The sequence below is a fragment of the Trichomycterus rosablanca genome, chromosome 19 (assembly GCF_030014385.1).
Source record: "Trichomycterus rosablanca isolate fTriRos1 chromosome 19, fTriRos1.hap1, whole genome shotgun sequence".
Classification (NCBI taxonomy): domain Eukaryota; kingdom Metazoa; phylum Chordata; class Actinopteri; order Siluriformes; family Trichomycteridae; genus Trichomycterus; species Trichomycterus rosablanca.
Genome location: NC_086006.1, coordinates 15870764 through 15890524, shown reverse-complemented (window position 1 = coordinate 15890524; position 19761 = coordinate 15870764). Strand labels below are relative to the sequence as shown.

The 19761-nt window shown below is 40.5% G+C and overlaps 1 long non-coding RNA gene across 1 annotated transcript; it reads right to left on the bottom strand.

The window, feature by feature from the left end:
- Positions 1-13401: 13401 nt before the first annotated feature.
- Positions 13402-13976, bottom strand: LOC134333762 (uncharacterized). The gene is made up of 2 exons (XR_010015411.1): positions 13845-13976; positions 13402-13674 (listed from the first exon to the last, which is right to left on the bottom strand). It is a non-coding gene; the product is annotated as an uncharacterized LOC134333762 (long non-coding RNA).
- Between the last annotated feature and the right edge of the window lie 5785 nt (positions 13977-19761).

Sequence of the window (19761 nt, the reverse complement as noted above, 5' to 3'; positions counted from 1 at the left end):
TGATTACTAAGACTAGTGTAAATAGTTTGCTGATTGCTTGTTCTATTAAGAAGTCATTGTCAAGCTCCTAAGCATCATTGTGTAGCATTATCTTTACACTTAAATACAATTACCCATCACTTTCTTGTAATTGGTACACCTTTTGGCACTTACATTCATTTACTGTTTTATAATCATCACCTACCAAACCAATTAGGTTGGTGGGTATACAATTAATAACATTTCTGTACAATGTCACTCCCCTGCACTCAGTATATCAGTCAACAAATCATCAGTGACACCAACATGGTAAATACATGACAGTGAGTGTTCTTCTAGTATGAGTGCATCAGGTACAGCAGTGTTGTTGGGTTAGGAACAAATGCCATTTTAGCCTTTGCTGTAGGTATACAGTTAGAGAATACACCATGTTAATCATACATTAGTCTTTTATTTCACACTGTTGGCTTTATACTTGTGATTGGAGCTCTATTTTCTCTCAGCATTGACACTGAGGTGTTTAAAAATCCCAACATCACTGCTGCATCCATTGCATGAATGCATGCTGCTGGGACACTCATACTAAATACATGAAGGTATAGTTTGAGTAGTTTGGTTTAAAGGAACTCTAGTGGCCTGAACAGAGCCCTGACCCTAACCCCCAGTGTTTACCTTTGGGATAAATGAAACATCAATTTTAAGTCAGAACCTTGCATTCAATATCAGTGCCTGACCTCTGAAATGCTCCTTTGCCAAGCTTGTGAAAAGCTTACCTTAAAAAAGAAGAGGCTATTACAGCTATATATTAGTTTATTCTGTATAAATGGTATTGCAGTGGAATAATTAACAAGCTTACGGTCAGGTGTTTACATAGCTTAGGCTCTATAAGTGTATTTTTAAATACAAATATGTAGAAAACCTTAATTGTTACCAATTATTTGAATGCTTTGTTTTATGAGGTCTATATAGAAAACCTTGTGTAGACGTTTTGAAGCTCTGAATCTAAATTGTTTTATTATTGAATAAATTGAATATATCTCTGCACATTTACTAGTGTGTGTAATCTAAGTATATAGGTCTAAACAATTAACTACTGACAGCAACCGGTATTTTGGTAAAATTGATGGCAAATACATAAGACAGTGGTTGCCTAGTGCAGCGGTTCCCAAAAGGTATTGTATTCCTGCTCATGGGAAATTTGATGGATCCACGATGAAGGTATATTATCTTTTTATTTTCTGATTTTGGTTGATGATGTGGCTTTACTTCTGGTAAACATGTGGTGGGAGCTTCCTCATCTTTGTCTACTTGGATCTGCATCAACAACTGAATCGGAATCTTTTGTAATCGACGTTTGCTGACCTTTGCACTTTTGTGTCCATTCTCAAAGACCCAACATAAGCTATAGGCAGTTTGAAATAGATCTATATGACATCAAAATAAATCTCCCATAAGCCAATAGCTTATTTATTTTCCTGTCCTAGCAGATGGATTTTTTTTTCTACTCTTTTATTTCTCTCACATAAACGGTTGAGAACCACTGGCCTAGTGGGCAGAGTTTTGGGTTACCAGCTGGAAGGTTGTAGGTTTTAATGTTAGCTCTGCCATGCAGCCACTGTTGGGTCCTTAAACAAGGTCTTAACCCTCTTGGCTCCAGGGGCACCGTACAATGGCTGACCCTGCACTCTGACCCCAGCTTCCAAAGAATCCAAAGTATACACCAACGAGGCATTACATTATGACCACTGACAGGTAACAAAAAATATCCAGCCAACAGCGCCCCGTGACCAAGAAGATGACCAACTCAAACAGCAGCAATAGATGAGCGATTGTCTTTGACTTTACATCTACAAGGTGGACCAACTAGGAAGAGGTGTCTAATACAGTGGACAGTGAGTGGACACGGTATTTAAAAACTCCAGCAGCGCTGCTGTGTCTGATCCACTCATACCAGCACAACACACACTAACACACCACCATGTCATTGTCACTGCAGTGCTGAGAATGATCCATCACCCAAATAATACCTGCTCTGTGGGGGTCCTGACCATTGAAGAACAGGGTGAAAGCAGGCTAAAAAGGTATGTAGAGAAACAGATGGACTTCAGTCAGTAATTGTAGAACTACAAAGTGCTTCTATATGGTAAGTGGAGCTGATAAAATGGACAGTGAGTGTAGAAACAAGGAGGTGGTTTTAATGTTATGGCTGATTAGTGTTTACTGTAGGTTTAAACACACAATGAACCAAGGTGAACAGGCTCTACAAATATAGACTATGATCTAAAAATAAAGTTTAGCTTTGTTGTACATATTAGCTTGAGCAGATTGGAAGAGATTCTGTGTGGTTAGGTATGAAATTCTTCTATGCTGTGAATTTCACACATTCCACATATAGAGACACTTTCCACATAAACTTTATTCACTTCATTAAAATAGATATGAAAGCCGAGACAACCTGACAGACCTCTCGGGCAGACCTGAGAGTCTGAACTTCTCCACTGTACTGTTCTCACTTCTATTGTTCTCTTTCAGCTAGGGTGACTATATTTTGGTCTTCAGAAAAAGAGGACACTTGGCAGGATGGCAGCATGGGCCAGATAAACACCTGCACTGGGTGGAAGGTTTGATTCTTGGGGGGGTCGGGTTGGCAGACCATGATAATGTTTATAAAGTAGTGGTTCAAATATTTGACAAATGCATCAATAACTCTGTAACTATCTTATTTTTATTCTGTTTTATTGATGCATTTTCTCCCAATTTTAGCATAGTCAATTTGTCTTCCACTGCTGGGGGATACCTGATTGCAGTTGAGGTGGGTATATTGCTGCTCGCTGCTCGCTGCTCGCTGCTCGCTGCTCGCTGCTCGCTGCTCGCGCGGAACCCTTTTTCACCTATGCAGTCTGCACAGTCGCCTGTCTATCTGCTAATCAAAGTCCTTACACAGAGTTTCAAGACCCCACCCACATAGTCCGGTCATCCCGCCCTAGCAGAACCGTGTCTGCTGCAGGCACTGCCAATTATGCCCGCTAGATGGAGGCAATGCCGAGTTTCAAACCGAGGAGTTCGGAATCTCGGCGCTGGTGTGCTAGCTGGTATGAGTGGATCAGACACTACAGGAGTTTTAAATATTGTGTCCACTCACTGTCCACTCTATTAGACACTCCTACCTAGTTCAGAGACGATCTCTCATCTATTGCTGCTGTTTGAGTTGGTCATCTTCTAGACCTTCATCAGTGGTCACAGGATGCTGCCCACAGGATGCTGTTGGCTGGATATTTTTGGTTGGTGGACTATTCTCAGTCCAGCAGTGTCAGTGAGGTGTTTAAAAACTCCATCAGTGCTGCTGTGTCTGATCCACTCATACCAGCACAACACACACTAACACACCACCACCATGTCAGTGTCACTGCAGTGCTGAGAATAATCCACCACCTAAATAACACCTGCTCTGTGGTGGTCCTGTGGGGGTCCTGACCATTGAAGAACAGCATGAAAGGGGGCTAACAAGGCATGCAGAGAAAAAGATGGATTATAGTCAGTAATTGTAGAACTACAAAGTGCTTCTATATGTTAAGTGGAGCTGATAAAATGGACAGTGAGTGTAGAAACAAGGAGGTGGTTTTAATGTTATGGCTGATCAGTGTATTTTCTCTTTTACTTACCCACCCACTTGGGTACTCGATTTTGGGTCACTCATTTACTTGCCTACTAATTTGCATAAGCACCTATTCACTTGTTTGGGATAATTAATTCACCCAATCACCAACACATCCACTAATATTCCAACTTACATACTTACACAATCACTCCTCTAATAACTAAGCCAGTCCCTCACTTGCTTGCTTACTAATGTCAAGTTCAAACTATACGACTTTCAAGTTGTTCAGATCGCTGTACAGTTCACACTACACATCTGGATATCTTGTAATCGGGAGTCTTTTAAGTTGTTCTGTTTTACAGAGAGAGTTGGAAGTCAAGTTTGCAATGCAACGTTGGTATCATGGTTTGTCGTGGAAGCCACAAGTACTGTAAAGCTTGTGTGTGCTGATGTATTTTGATATAAACTTTATTAAGTCCCTGTTCCACATATTTACAACTCCTCCCCCAGGGTTTCCCTTCTTTATGTTGCACTTATAACAATTACAGCCTGATCACAACACCTTTCACACTACATGATTTTGAGTCGGTGACAGGTCCAGATATTTAGCATGCTAGATATTTTTCTTGTGTCTGCGAGCGATCAGCAAGTGATCGGCAATCTCTTGAATCGAGTTGTTGAACAGTGCGCACAAAGCGATCGAGAGCCGATTTTCGAGCCCAGAGCAAATGCTGAGTTGCTTCCGAGCTGTCACATCTAGCGGCGACCTGTCGGCGAGTGAAAATCAGGGCAAAAATCATGTAGTGTGAACTAGGCATTATTTACTCACTTAACCCACTGAGTCACATGCTACCTCATTCACTAATTTCCTAAATTTACCAATTCACTAACTAGTAAACTCATGTAATATGATTTATCCCTTTAACACTTACTCAGGTATCTTACCCACTCACTCCTTAGTTTATTTACTAATTGACTCAGTAGTCTACTTATTAATGAACTGATTCACCCATTTAAAGACTCATGTCCTTACTTTGTAATCATTCCGTGACTCACTCGCTAGTTCACTTACTTAACCAAATGACTTACTGAATCATACCCACTGTAATTCATTTATTCATTTACTTATTCATTCACCCATACACAAATACAATAGTTAATTCAGTTGTTCATACACTCACCCTTTGTCTCTATTATCCTATTCACTTATTTGACTCATTCACCTACTCACTCTCTAGTTTACTAACTTAACCTACTGCTCATTTCCTCACTTGTTAATTAACTTACTTACTAATACCCTTAGGGTGGCACGGTGGCCAAGTTTCTTTCTGTGCGGAGTTTGCATGTTCTCCCTGTGTCTGCGTGGGTTTGCTCTGGGAGCTCCGGTTTCTTCCCACAGTCCAAAAACATGCAGTCAGGTTAACTGGAGACACTGAATAGGTATGGGTATGTGTATGTGTATCTGCCCTGCGATGGACTGGCACCCCATCCAGGGTGTTACTGTGTGCCTTGCGCCCATCGAAAAGCTGGGATAGGCTCCAGCACCCCCACCACCATAACCCTGATTGGATCAATGGTTAAGAAAGTGAGTGAGTGAGTAATACCCTTATAACTTAATCCTTTACCCACTCATGTATTATTTTATTCACTTACACATTCACTTACTTGCTCAATAAAAATAAAGTATTCACCAACCCAACATCTTACCTAGTCTTTTACTCATTTACTTACCTAATGACTCAGACTCTCGTAACAAATACATCATTACGGCAAAACATTAAGACCACCAGACTTATATAAATCCTTCTGCTATGTGTATCAGGTACAGGAGTGTTGTTGGGATTTTTAAATACTACTTTAAATTACTGCCCTATTTGCCGCTCAGGTGGCGCAGCGGTGAAACACCAGAGCTGGGATCTCGAATACATCGTATCGAATCTCAGCTCTGCCTGAGATGCATTTTACTGCCTGCTGGCTGGGCTGAGCAGCCACATGAACAATGATTGGCCTGTTGTTCAGATAGGGGCCGGATAGGGACTCTCTCATAACTAATGCAATTACGACATCTGCTGGCTGATTGATGGCGCTTGCACAAGAGAAGGGAAAAAGAGTGCTGTCAGGGTGTGTCTCTCTGTACATAGTGCTGATCCGCATTGCAATCGTCAAAGTGTAAGTGACAAAATGCATACGGTTGCTGCCCACAAGTCAGAGGGGGTGTGGGTTAACTTCATTTTCCTCAATCCTCAATCAGAGCGGGGATCAGCATTAGTGGAGAGGAATCATGACGCAATTACTGCCCTATTTATTAGCACTTGTTGTAGGTATAGAGTTAGATACTATGGCTATTTCATTTTTTTGCACAGTGTATATTAATCATCCATTGGATCTCTATTTCTATCTCAGCATTGACACTGAGGTGTTTAAAAATTCCATCACTGCTACACCCGAGACACTCATACTACAAACATGAAGGATTAGTTTGAGTAGTTTGCTTTGGAGAAACTCTGGTGGCCTGAACTAAGTCCTGACCTTAACCCCCTACTGTTTACCTTTGGGATAAATTGGATCAATTTTAAGTCAGGCCTTTTCAACCAATATAAGTGTCTGACCTCTCACATGCTCTTTTGCCAAGCTTATGATAAGCTGTCCTAAAAAGAAGGGTATTATAGCTATATACTGTATTAATGTTAATCTACTGTATAAAAATGGTTTTGCAATGGAATGATTAACAAGCTCATGGTCAGGTGTACGCATACCTTAGGTTGTTATTTGAATGCCTTGTTGTATGAAGTCTATAGAAATAACCTTGTGTAGATGTTTTGAAGCTGTCCAGCCTGTAAATATATATACTGAATCTATATTCTATATTATTGAATAAACTAAATAAAACTCCCCACATTTACTAACGTGTGTGATCTATGCATATAGTATTTTGTCAAACTAACACAAACTAGCATAAGTGAGGCACAAGTGAACAAGAAGACAAGCCAATGAAGAGGCATGGTGCACTTCATAAAGAATGAAACATAGATTCCTCACATCATTACCAGCTAATATGCTGCCTAAACAGCTACTAAGGCAGGACTCCACAAGACATCTGAAATCTAGAACCAGGAAATTACTAGCAGGTCTTTGACTTCTGTACATTGCAAGGTGGATCATTATAAACTGTATTAATGATATGGTGGTGGTTTAAAAGTAACTTTTCAATTCAAATTAATTGAAACAAACACGTTTTAAAGTGTGCAACAGGACTGGGGTCTGGTTGTCACATTTTGTTTTAAAATTCTTCACACACAGCCAGGCCAATCCAGTACCCATACTCATCTGCAGCCATGCCTTTGTAATGTGTGCAGCATGTGGTTTTGCATCGTCTTGTTGAAAAATGCATGGATGTCCCTGGAAAAGATGACGTCTTGAAGGCAGCATATGTTGCTCTAAGATCTCAATGTACTTTTCTGCATTAATGCTGCCATCACAAAAGTGTAAATTATCTTTGTCAAGGACACTGACACAAACACATACCATGACAGACCCTGGCTTTTGGACTTGTTGCTGATAACAGTCTGGATTGTCCTTTTTCATATTTGGTCCATTTCTTCCAAAAGAGACCTGGAATGCTGATTCATCTGACCACAATACACGTTTCCACTTTGTGATGGTCCATCTGATTCACCTCTAAGCCCAGAGAAGTCAACGCTGCTTCTGGACATGGTTAACATAAGGCTCTTTTTTGCACACTACATTTTCTGTGGTATATGTGAATGTAACTTCATATAGTATTGTATCATGCTTGACAAAGGTTTGCTACAGTAATCCCTTGCCCTTGTGGTTTAAGTCGGCTATTGATGAATGGCGGTTCTTGATGCAATATCGTCCGAGGGATTGGAGATCATGGGTATTCAGCTTTGGCTTGCACTCTTGCCCTTTACACAGTGAAATTCCTCCAGATTCCTTGAATCATTTAATGATAGAACAAACGTCATTTAAAATATGACAATAGACTCACTGTTACCCAGTGACCTACCTAGTGAACAAATCTGAATTTAGTAGAGCACTTTTAGAATATGGAAAAACAGGCAATGGATTTGCTGCTGACAGCCGACAAATCTGCAATCATGTGACGCAATTATGCAAAACCTCAAAGGAACGTTTTTAATATCTTGTGGAGTCCATGCCAGAAAGAAATTAGGCTAATGTAAGAGTAAGAAAGAGAGTAGGAGGCTTCTCACTGGTATTAGTATATTGTTTTTAATAATGTAGTCAGTAAATATAGATCTGTAATATTAAAAAAGTTTAATTATACCGTACACTTGACTTTATAGATAGAAACCTCACTACAAAAATGAGACACCATATTCACACTACTGGTGGGTTTAGAAAATATTCAGACCCTTTGACATTGTGTCGTGGTTTGACTTTAAATGTACACCGACCAGACATAACATTATGACCACTGACAGGTGAAGTAAATACAGTGGGGCCAAAAAGTATTTAGTCAGCCACTGATTGTGCAAGTTCTCCTACTTAGAAAGATGAGAGAGGTCTGTAATTTTCATCATAGGTACACTTCCACTATGAGAGACAAAATGAGAAAGAAAGAAAAAACCAGGAAATCACATTGTAGGATTTTTAAAGAATTTATTTGTAAATTATGGTGGAAAATAAGTATTTGGTCAATAACAAAATTTCAACTCAATACTTTGTAACATAACCTTTGTTGGCAATGACAGAGGTAAAACGTTTCCTGTAAGTCTTCACCAGGTTTGCACACACTGTGGCTGGTATTTTGGCCCATTCCTCCATGCAGATCTCCTCTAGAGCAGTGATGCTTTGGGGCTGTCGCTGGGCAACACGGACTTTCAACTCCCTCTACAAATTTTCTATGGGGTTGAGGTCTGGAGACTGGCTAGGCCACTCCAGGACTTTGAAATGCTTTTTACGGAGCCACTCCTTCGTTGCCAGAGCGGTGGGTTTGGGATCATTGTCATGCTGGAAGACCCAGCCACGTTCCATCTTCAATGCTCTCACTGATGGAAGGAGGTTTTGGCTTAAAATCTCACGATACATGGTCCCGTAAATTTTTCCTTTAACACGGATCAGTCGTCCTGTCCCCTTTGCAGAAAAACAGCCCCAAAGCATGATGCTTCCAACCCCATGCTTCACAGTAGGTTTGGTGTTCTTGGGATGCAACTCAGCATTCTTTTTCCTCCAAACACGACGAGTTGAGTTTTTACCAAAAAGTTCCATTTTGGTTTCATCTGACCACATGATATTCTCCCAATCCTCTTCTGGATCATCCATATGCTCTCTGGCAAACTTCAGATGGGCCTGGACATGTACTGGCTTAAGCAGGGGGACACGCCTGGCACTGCAGGATTTGAGTCCCTCTCGGCGTAGTGTGTTACTGATGGTAGCCTTTGTTACTTTGGTCCCAGCTCTTTGCAGGTCATTCATCAGGTCCCTCCGTGTAGTTCTGGGATTTTTGCTCACCGTTCTCATGATCATTTTGACCCCACGGGATGAGATCTTGCGTGGGGCCCCAGATCGAGGGAGATTATCAATAGTCTTGTATGTCTTCCATTTTCTTACAATTGCTCCCACAGTTGATTTATTCACACCAACCTGCTTGCCTATTGTAGATTCACTCTTCCCAGCCTGGTGCAGGTCTATAATTTTCTTCCTGGTGTCCTTCGACAGCTCTTTGGTCTTGGCCATGGTTGAGTTTGGAGTCTGACTGACTGAGGCTGTGGACAGGTGTCTTTTATACAGATAACGAGGTCAAACAGGTGCCATTAATACAGGTAATGAGTAGAGGACAGAAGAGCTTCTTAAAGAAGAAGTTACAGGTCTGTGAGAGCCAGAAATCTTGCTTGTTTGTGGGTGACCAAATACTTATTTTCCACCATAATTTACAAATAAATTCGTTAAAAATCCTACAGTGTGATTTCCTGGATTTCTTTTCTCATTTTGTCTCTCATAGTTGAAGTGTACCTATGATGAAAATTACAGACCTCTCTCATCTTTCTAAGTAGGAGAACTTGCACAATCAGTGGCTAACTAAATACTTTTTGGCCCCACTGTAACACTGATTATCTCTTCATCACGGCACTAGTTAGTGGGTGAGATATATTAAGCAGCAAGAGAACATTTTATCCTCAAAGTTGATGTGTTAGAAGCAGGAAAAATGGACAAGCGTGAGGATTTGAGCGAGTTTGACAAGGGCCAAATTGGGAAGGCTAGACGACTGGGTCAGAGCATCTCCAAAACTGCAGCTCTTGTGGGGTGTTCTTGGTCTGCAGTGGTCAGTATCTATCAAAAGTGGTCCAAGGATGGAACAGGGGTAAACCTGCGACAGGGTCATGGGCGGCCAAGGCTCGTTGATGCACGTGGGGAACAAAGCCTGGCCCGTGTGGTCCGATCCAACAGACGAGCTACTGTAGCTCAAATTGCTACCTGCAGCCCCAAAAGGGTGTGGAGCTGCATAGCCGCAGACAAGTCAGGGTGCCCATGCTGACCCTTGTCCACCTTCGAAAGCGCCAACAGTTGGAACGTGAGCATTGGAACTGGATCACGGAGCAATGGAAGAAGGTGGCCTGGTCTAATGAATCACGTTTTCTTTTACAACACATGGATGGCCGGGTGCGTGTGCGTCGCTTACCTGGAGAACACATGTCACCAGGGTGTACTATGGGAAGAAGACAAGCCGGCAGAGGCAGTGTAATGCTTTGGGCAATGTTCTGCTGGGAAACCTTGGGTCCTGCCATCCATGTGGATGTTACTTTGACACGTACAACCTACCTAAGCATTGTTGCAGACCATGTACACCCTTTCATGGAAGCGGTATTCCCTGATGGCTGTGGCCTCTTTCAGCAGGATAATGCGCCATGCCACAAAACAAAAATGGTTCAGGAATGGTTTGAGGAGCACAACAATGAGTTTGAGGTGTTGACTTGGCCTCTAAATTCCCCAGATCTCAATCCATTCGAGCATCTGTGGGATGTGCTGGACAAACAAGTCCGATCCATGGAGGCCCCACCTCACAACTTACAGGAGTAAAAGGATCTGCTGGTAACATCTTGGTGCCAGATGTTGGTCCATGCCTCGATGGGTCAGGGATGTTTTGAAAGCAAAAGAGGGAGCAACACAATATTAGGAAGGTGGTCATAATGTTATGCCTGATCGATGTATATAAATGACATTTTAAGCCAGTATACAAAACTTATTTAACCATAATGACAAAGTGGAAACTTATTTCCAGCACTTTTTCCAGAATTCCTCCGTGGCCTGGCTATACAGCTGAGTCGATTCTTTTCTCTGTCCTCTAATTCCCTCCTACTGTCATGTTTTCTATTCACTTTTCACAGCTGAATGAGAATATCCAAATCCAATTAGGCCCACAATGTGAGCACTTTTAGTTGGATTAATGTGTATTGTGAGGGTATTAGGACCCCCATGAATAGAAACCACACCAAAGTCTCATGAATTAAAATGTGTTTATGAAGCATTTTCTAATAAGTTAATTAACCAAGCTGAACAATAAACATTATTAAGTTAAGAAAGGTCTTTACAGATGCTAAGTACAACAGCATTAATGTATTATTGTTTTATAGCAGCACAAAAGCAGGTGGCATCAAAGTCTACCACTAGGAAGTACAAGACAAACCAGAATGACAAGAGCCATGCCATAATTTTTTCTATTAAATTCATAGATTAAAATTAATAATGCACAGTTTAGTACAAACCTATACCATTGCATAAGTAAAATACTCATCACTACACTTACAACTGCAAATATCCAACCACTCAATGAAAATAAGGATGTATAACCTAAACTTTTAATTTAAAGCAGCTAGGGCACCCAGGTGGCACAGCGGAATATTCCGCTGTCACACCAGCACCGAGATTTTGAACACCTCGGCTCGAAACTCGGCGTTGCCACCCGTCTAGCGGGCATAATTGGCAGTACCTGCAGCAGTCACTTCTCTGCTAGGGCGGGATGTCCAGACTACGTGGGTGGGGTCTTCAAACGCTGTGTAAGGACCCCGAGTGGCAGATAGATAGACGCCTGTGCAGAATGCATAGGTGAAAAACTGTTCCTGCTAAGGGATGCACGTGGGTCGGAGGAGGCGTGAGCAGCAATATACCCACCTCAACTGCAATCAGGGATCCCCCAGCAGTAAAACTCGGCATTGCCACTGGTCGGCAGCTCGACATCTAGCGGGCATAATTGGCAGTGCCTGCAGCAGACACGTCTCTGCTAGGGCAGGATGACCGGACTATATGAGAGGCCGTGTAGGCCATAATTCTGAGATGAAATCTCTCACACACACTATCATACTCTCTCACACACACTATCATACTCTCTCACACACACCATCATACTCTCTCACACACACCATCATACTCTCTCACACACCATCATACTCTCTCACACACACTATCATACTCTCTCACACACACCATCATACTCTCTCACACACACTATCATACTCTCTCACACACACCATCATACTCTCTCACACACACTATCATACTCTCTCACACACACCATCATACTCTCTCACACACACCATCATACTCTCTCACACACACCATCATACTCTCTCACACACACCATCATAATCTCTCACACACACTATCATACTCTCTCACACACACACTATCATACTCTCTCACACACACCATCATACTCTCTCACACACACCATCATACTCTCTCACACACACCATCATACTCTCTCACACACCATCAAGGTGTTAAAAGGAGGCCAGGAAGGAGGACAGGAAGTCAGATTGGCTTACAGCTGTAAGAACAGAGCCTGCACATAAATTGATCTACAAAAAACATTTAAATCTGGCAGCAGACCTTTTAACAATGACTACACTTTTGTTGAGCTTTGTTGAACTAGCCATGATATTTCTACTTTCTAAATTTTTTACAAGGTCACTTTGGTTTGTGGAAATACATGGTAATGAGGAGGACATGTTTTACTATTTTTGTCCATCACAATGAGATGCATTTAGAACATTGAAAGGAAAACTGACAGCATGGGACATACCAGCATGATTCTGGAAATATTATTTTGTGAGCTTAATGGATAAACACTGACAACTTTTTACTTTCTTTTAATTAGCCCGCAGTTAGAAGGAGGTGACAGTCAATGAAGTTTGGGTGCACTGGAGGCACATTATGCATGTTTTTGTTCCCTAAAAAATTTATAGGAAAACTCAAGATCAGTAGAAATTAGACATAGGGATATATTTTCTCCAAGAGTACCTCCAACAATCAGAACTGGTCATCCTACATAAACAAATTACCTTCGGTTTGTCTCTTGAAATTCGTTGCTAAAGAATAGCTGTATGCTTTGGAATCATCAGGAGGAAATTATACAGGCACAAATAGCAACTTCAAATTGGTTAACTGACGTGTGTGTGTGTGTGAGAGAGAGAGCATACAGCAATGTCTGCGACTTTGGCTGACATTGTTAATAAGATTCTTCAAATCACCCCAAATGCAGATGAAAGGTACGTGCTAGGAGGACAACAGTCTTGCAACATCAGAAAACAGCGCTGGCATGCGCTGCAGGTGCTGGACCCAAATGGACATGCCTTCCATCACGGGTGTGCAACTGGCCAAAGAATTTACAATGTTCAAATTCCAAATTAGCTATGGTTATTAGAGTTATTTGTGGTAGTAATTAAAACGTCATAATGTATTTCTGATAAATGAAACAATGCAGTAATGTAAAAAAAAAAAAAAAAAAAAAAAAAAAAAAAAAAAAAAAAAAAAAAAAAAAAAAAAAAAAACGAGGACACCCCATATAATATTTAGATATTTATTATCAAGTTATGGACAGGTAAGGAAATCACTATTATACTGGTTAACAAAGATCTTGTCCCAAGCAAACAAATGTTTCTTATTTATTGTTGCATGCAGAAACCAAATATTTCAGAACAGTCTCAACAGCAAATAATCTGTCACTCAGGTGGATTAAGGTATCCTTAGTCCTTGTAGTCATACAATGACTGGTGTGGTACTTCTGTGGTCACTAGATGCTGTTGTCGTGTCAACCTCCACACCACTGTCCTCTAAATCTGTGGTGACAAACAAAACAAACAAAACAAACACACACACACAATGCATTTAGAAAATGTTGGGGGTTAGCCTATTGCCAAACCATGAAATCTAAATGCTACAAATTACTTATTATTATTAATAATATGCAATATAAACATACTGCTTACATTATTTTTAAATAACTTACCGTAAATGTGTCATTGTCTAATGTACACTGCCTTTGATGTAAATGTATTGTCAATCATGAAGCCATTTAGTTTCTGGCCCTCGTGCAACTTTGGTGAAACCAGTTTGTTTCCTCATGCCATCAAAAGTTCAATACTGAAATCACAAAAATTTAATTTAGTTTCAAAACCAGTCTATAGCAATTCACCCAATCAAATATTTAGAGAACAGTTACTCAAGAGAGCTTGGTCTCAATCTATAATGAATTACATTTTCTGTAATAAAAGAAAGATAACAAACTTTAATAGTACAAGTGACTAAGTTAGAATGAGCACTGAGACAGATTTTGAAATGTTAGACTGTAAGTCTGTAGCTTTCCATGTGCAGCAGCTTGTTTATGATTGTGTATACAAAATGAATCTATATTTTATTTTACTTATTAAGACCTACATAGGGAAGAGTCCAAAAGTTCCATGTAATTCGACTCGAATGTAGTGACACATTAATGTGGAGCAACTATAGCCATTAAAACGATAAAGTAATTTTATTTATTGTTCTTTAAGAAAGCTTCCAAAACAAAGTTTCTTATAAATTTGCTTTATGAGAACTCACTTACTTAGTTTGGCATTACTAAAACGTTTAAAACGTGTAATTTGCAGACGGTCCCTTACAAAGACGAATATTTATTAAATATCCCAATCTAAACCCGACTCTATCAGAAGCTAAATGAAGAGGTGAATGATGTAGTGAACTCACCTGTTCCCTGACTCTGGAGCCTCTGTTCTCTGTGGTTGAGGCTGATATGGAGCTCGCAGCACTCGGCTGATGGTTCGGATATAAAGCTTCACCGCATCTCTTCCTCCGCGGCCGCGTTTAGACTCCTGTCGGGCTGTCGGGTTTAAATCCACATTTCTGACATGGATGTGGCAGCGGTGGAAAAGTTTAAAATGTTAACAGGCCGATGCTCCATTGATTCTCTCTCGGTCCACTATCCTCTCCTATCAGTAATAATGAGGAAGGCGGGACATGTCTGTGAAATCCCGCGTCTTCCACCAATCAGGTACTGAGAATTTAATATTACTTCCGTTTCAATCAAACTCGTTTCCGTATCAATCAAACTCTCTCACACACACTATCATACTCTCACACACACACCATCAAACTCTCTCACACATACAACTATTCTTATTCACATGCACTATCATTCTGTCTTACATTCACTATCATTCTGTTCCATAAACATGATTATTTGCATTCACATACACTATTTATTACGCTTACATATAATAATATTCTCTTACACATACAGTAGATCTTTGTTTTACATACAGTGTTAACGTCCCTTACACAGACTACCAAACTTACATACATATACTAATATTCTCTTTTACACAGATTATCATGAAAGCACATAATGCATGTTTAAGTAGCTATAGTTATATGTGCAAGAGAGAATAGTGCTGTGTGTATGAGAGTATAATAGTAAATAAAAGAAAGTGTGATTATAGTTGTAAGAGGGTATAGTAGTATATGTGAAAGAGTATAGTAAACCATGTATGAGAGTATGATGGTGTGTGTGTGTGAGAGTATGATGGTGTGTGTGAGAGAGTATGATGGTGTGTGTGTGAGAGTATGATGGTGTGTGTGTGAGAGTATGATGGTGTGTGTGAGAGAGTATGATGGTGTGTGTGTGAGAGTATGATGGTGTGTGTGAGAGAGTATGATGGTGTGTGTGTGAGAGTATGATGGTGTGTGTGAGAGAGTATGATGGTGTGTGTGTGAGAGTATGATGGTGTGTGTGAGAGAATTCAACTTAGAATTATGGCCTACACGGCCTCTCATAGGACTATGTGGGTGGGGTCTTCAAACGCTGTGTAAGGACCCTGTATGTGCAGAATGCATATGTGAAAAAGGGTTCCTCTAAGGGATGCACTTGGGTCGGAGGAGGCGTGAGCAGCAATATACCCACCTCGACTGCAATCAGGGATCCCCCAGCAGTGGAAGACAAATTGGGAGAAAAATGCATAAATAAAATAGAAAAAAAATGATGTAGTATTTATGTAGTAGAGTACCAGGGTGCATCTGTCACAATCATTCAACCCCTACACAATATTACTGACCTTACAATGTACTAATAGACTGTCTGACCTAAAGTTGGGTTACAACATAATAACATAAACATTGGCTTCCAATTAAAGGTTCAAACCCTATTTGCTTCAGCTGTGATGTCTTAAATAAACACCACCCAGAGAGAGGATCATGTCAATGCACCGAATGGAAATGGGTACAAGAAGATTTCCAAGACCTTAAACATTCCTGAAGACACCATTGGGAGTACCGTCCGGAAATTCCAATCTTACGACACTTACAGATCTGCCTGGCCGTGGGAGCGAGCCAAACATTTTGTCCAGAGGCCTTAGTAATCTCATCAGGACCATAAAAACAACGTTAATGCAAAAGACTTAGGATGCCCTGATGAATGGTAAATGTGTCAGTAGCAACCATAAGATGATCACTTAACAACCAATGAGTTTATGTCTGGACTCTTAACCAAAAAGCATAGAACGGGTCAACTGGAATACGCCAGAGTGAATATGAACAGTCACAAAGCAAAACTGGAACTGTCTGGCCATATGGATCAGCGGCTTGTCTGGCGCATGGTGAGGTTTATGAATACTATAAGAGGAATACTATCCATTATACTACCATGTCAATTTGTTCTACAACTCCAAATCAGAAAAAAGTTGGGACAGCATGGAAAATGCAAATAATATTTAAAAAAAAACACAGAGTTTCTTACATTTACTTTCACTTTTATTTGATTGCAGACAGTTTGAACCCGAGATATTTCATGTTTTATCTGCTCATCTTCATTTCATTTATTAATAAACAACCATTCCTGCATTCCAAAAAAGGTTGGGACAGTAAAGCATTTACCACTTTGTAATAATGCCATTCCTTTTCACCACACTTTAAAGATGTTTTGGCACCGAGGATACCAAGTGATTTAGTGTTTCAGGTTTTATTTTGTCCCATTCTTCCTGCAAAAACGTCTTAAGATGTGCATTGTCTGGATGGTCCTTTATGTCTTTGGTCCGGCGTACACGGCGTCCATTTCTTCCAAAAAATACCTGGAATGCTTATTCATCTGACCACAATACACATTTCCTGTGTGATGAGATGCCTCCAAGCCCAGAGAAGTCGATGCCGCTTCTGGACATGGTTAACATAAGGCTTCTTTTTGCACGGTAAAGTTTTAAGTAGCATTTGTGCATGTAAATGTTTGCCAAAGTAATCCCTCACCCATGTGGTTATATCAGCTGCTGTTGAGTGGCGGTTCTTTTGTACCAGTCCATGATTACAATCACCTGTTGACATCATCATATTGTTAGAAATCACTTAATTATTTTGTTTTTTCACCTCATTACTAGCCCTAAGTTGCCCCGTCAACTTTTGGAATGTGTTGTCGGCCTGAAATGCAGGAATGGAGGGGTATTAACAAATGAAATGAAGTTGACCAGATAAAACATAAAATATATTAAACTGTCTGCTATCAAATAAAAGTCAAAGTAAATGTAAGGAACACTGCATTTTTATTTTATTTGCATTATCCATACTGTCCCAACTTTTTCTGATTTGGGGTTGTAATACATACTATGGCAAAAACCCCTCAACTAAGTAAAGAAAAATGCCAGTCCATTATTACTACGTAAGTATTTAAAGTAATTTGCAATTTTGCTATTCCTCCGTGGCCTGTCTATACAGCTGAGTCGATTATTTTCTCTGTCCTCTAATCCTTAACCATTAATATCCTCTCATACTTTCATGTTTTTATTCACTTTTCACAGCTGAATAAGAATATCCAAATCCGATTAGGCCCACAATGTGAGCACTTTTAGGATTAATGTGCATTGTAAACGTATTAGGACCCCCCATGAATTTTAGATGTTTTGTTTTTCTTGCTTTTGGATATTTGTACACTTAAATATATTAGGTATACCAACCGGGTACATGCACTAAATGCTTACTTTAAGCCATAACATTAAAACCACCTCCTTGTTTCTACACACACTGTCCATTTTATCAGCTCCACTTACCATATAGAAGCACTTTGTAGTTTTACAATTACTGACTGTAGTCCATCTGTTTCTCTGCATGCTTTGTTAGCCCCCTTTCATGCTGTTCTTCAATGGTCAGCACCCCTACAGGACCACTACAGAGTAGGTATTATTTGGGTGGTGGATCATTCTCAGCACTGCAGTGACAATGACATGGTAGTGGTGTGTTAGTGTGTGTTGTGCTGGTATGAGTGGATAAGACACAGCAGCGCTGATGGAGTTTTTAAACACCTCACTGTCACTGCTGGACTGAGAATAGTCCACCAACCACAAATATCCAGCCAACAGCGCTCCATGGGCAGCGTCCTGTGACCACTGATAAAGGTCTAGAAAATTACCAACTCGAACAGCAGCAATAGATGAGCGATCATCTCTGACTTTACATCTACAAGGTGGACCAACTAGGTAGGAGTGTCTAATAGAGTAGACAGTGAGTCTAAAACCTCCAGCAGCTCTGCTGTGTCTGATCCACTCATACCAGCACAGCACACACTAACACCCCACTACCATGTCAGTGTCACTGCAGTGCTGAGAATGATCCAGCACCTAAATAATACCTGCTCTGTGGTGGACCTGGGGGGAATCCTGACCATTGAAGAACAGGATGAAAATGGGCTAAAAAAATATGCAGAGAAATAGATGGACTACAGTCAGTAATTGTAGAACTACAAAGGGCTTCTATATGGTAAGTGGAGCTGATAAAAATGGACAGTAAAAGTAGAAACAAGGAGGTGGTTTTAATGTTATGGCTAATCGGTGTATATTACCATAATACTTATTGGTAATACTGGAGGTGTGTTTGGGGTCATTGTCCTGTTTGAAAAAATATGATGGTCCCACTAAGCACAAACCAGATGGTGGGAACCACACACGTTGAAACTATCCATTTACCTTTTCTGTGACTCACAAAGACATGGCATGTTGAACCAGAAATCTCTCATTTCGACTCGTGTTTTTTTTGTTCTTCTAGAGGTCAGTCATAAAGGCCTGATTCATGCAGTCTCCTCTGAACAGTTAATGTTAAGATGTGAAGCATTTCTGTGGGCTCTAATTTGAGGTGCTTTTGAATGGTAGCCTTAATAAACGTATCCTCTGCAGCACAGGTAACTCTTGATCTTCCTTTCCTGGGGCAATCCTCATGAGAGCCAGTTCGATCATAGCATTTAATGGTTTTCGTGACTGCACTTGAGGATACATTCAAAGTTCTTGAAATGTCCAGACTGACTGACCTTCATGTCTTAAAGTAAGTTAGTTGACTGGTTTTTGCCATAGTTTGTATTAGAACAGTATGAATAGGGCTATTTACTGTATAGAACTGTATAAGCTGAATATAATTTTTTCCAACTTTATAAATAACTGTTATTAAGTAAAAGTTAATATCCAGCAACGAAGGCCAGACCGTGCTCTTGAATTTATCAGCCTTGCTTTGTCCTTGCTTCTATTCCTATAATTATTTCATTTACGTAGGACTCTTTTTAACTCCTCTGCTTAATCTTAATAAAATGCAGGGGCTGCAGGTCAAAGGCTTTCGTTTCGCATACACTTATCTAATTCTCTCCCTGTTGGCCAGCGAGTGTGCGTGTGGATGTGACCGGCTTGCTTAAAAGCCTCTTTTGTTACTGGTGGAGATGCTAATCATCGTATTATCAGAGGAGCTAAAAGGGGAAATGTGCAGGCAGGGTTATGAGTGTTTTAACAAGACTCGACGAAACACAATACAGCGCGGACACGAACAGATTGCTGAAAAGGGTCTGAGAATGGAGCAAGAGAGGCAGATAGTGAAAGTGAGATAAAACTGAGGGAGGAAATTAAATGCTAAAT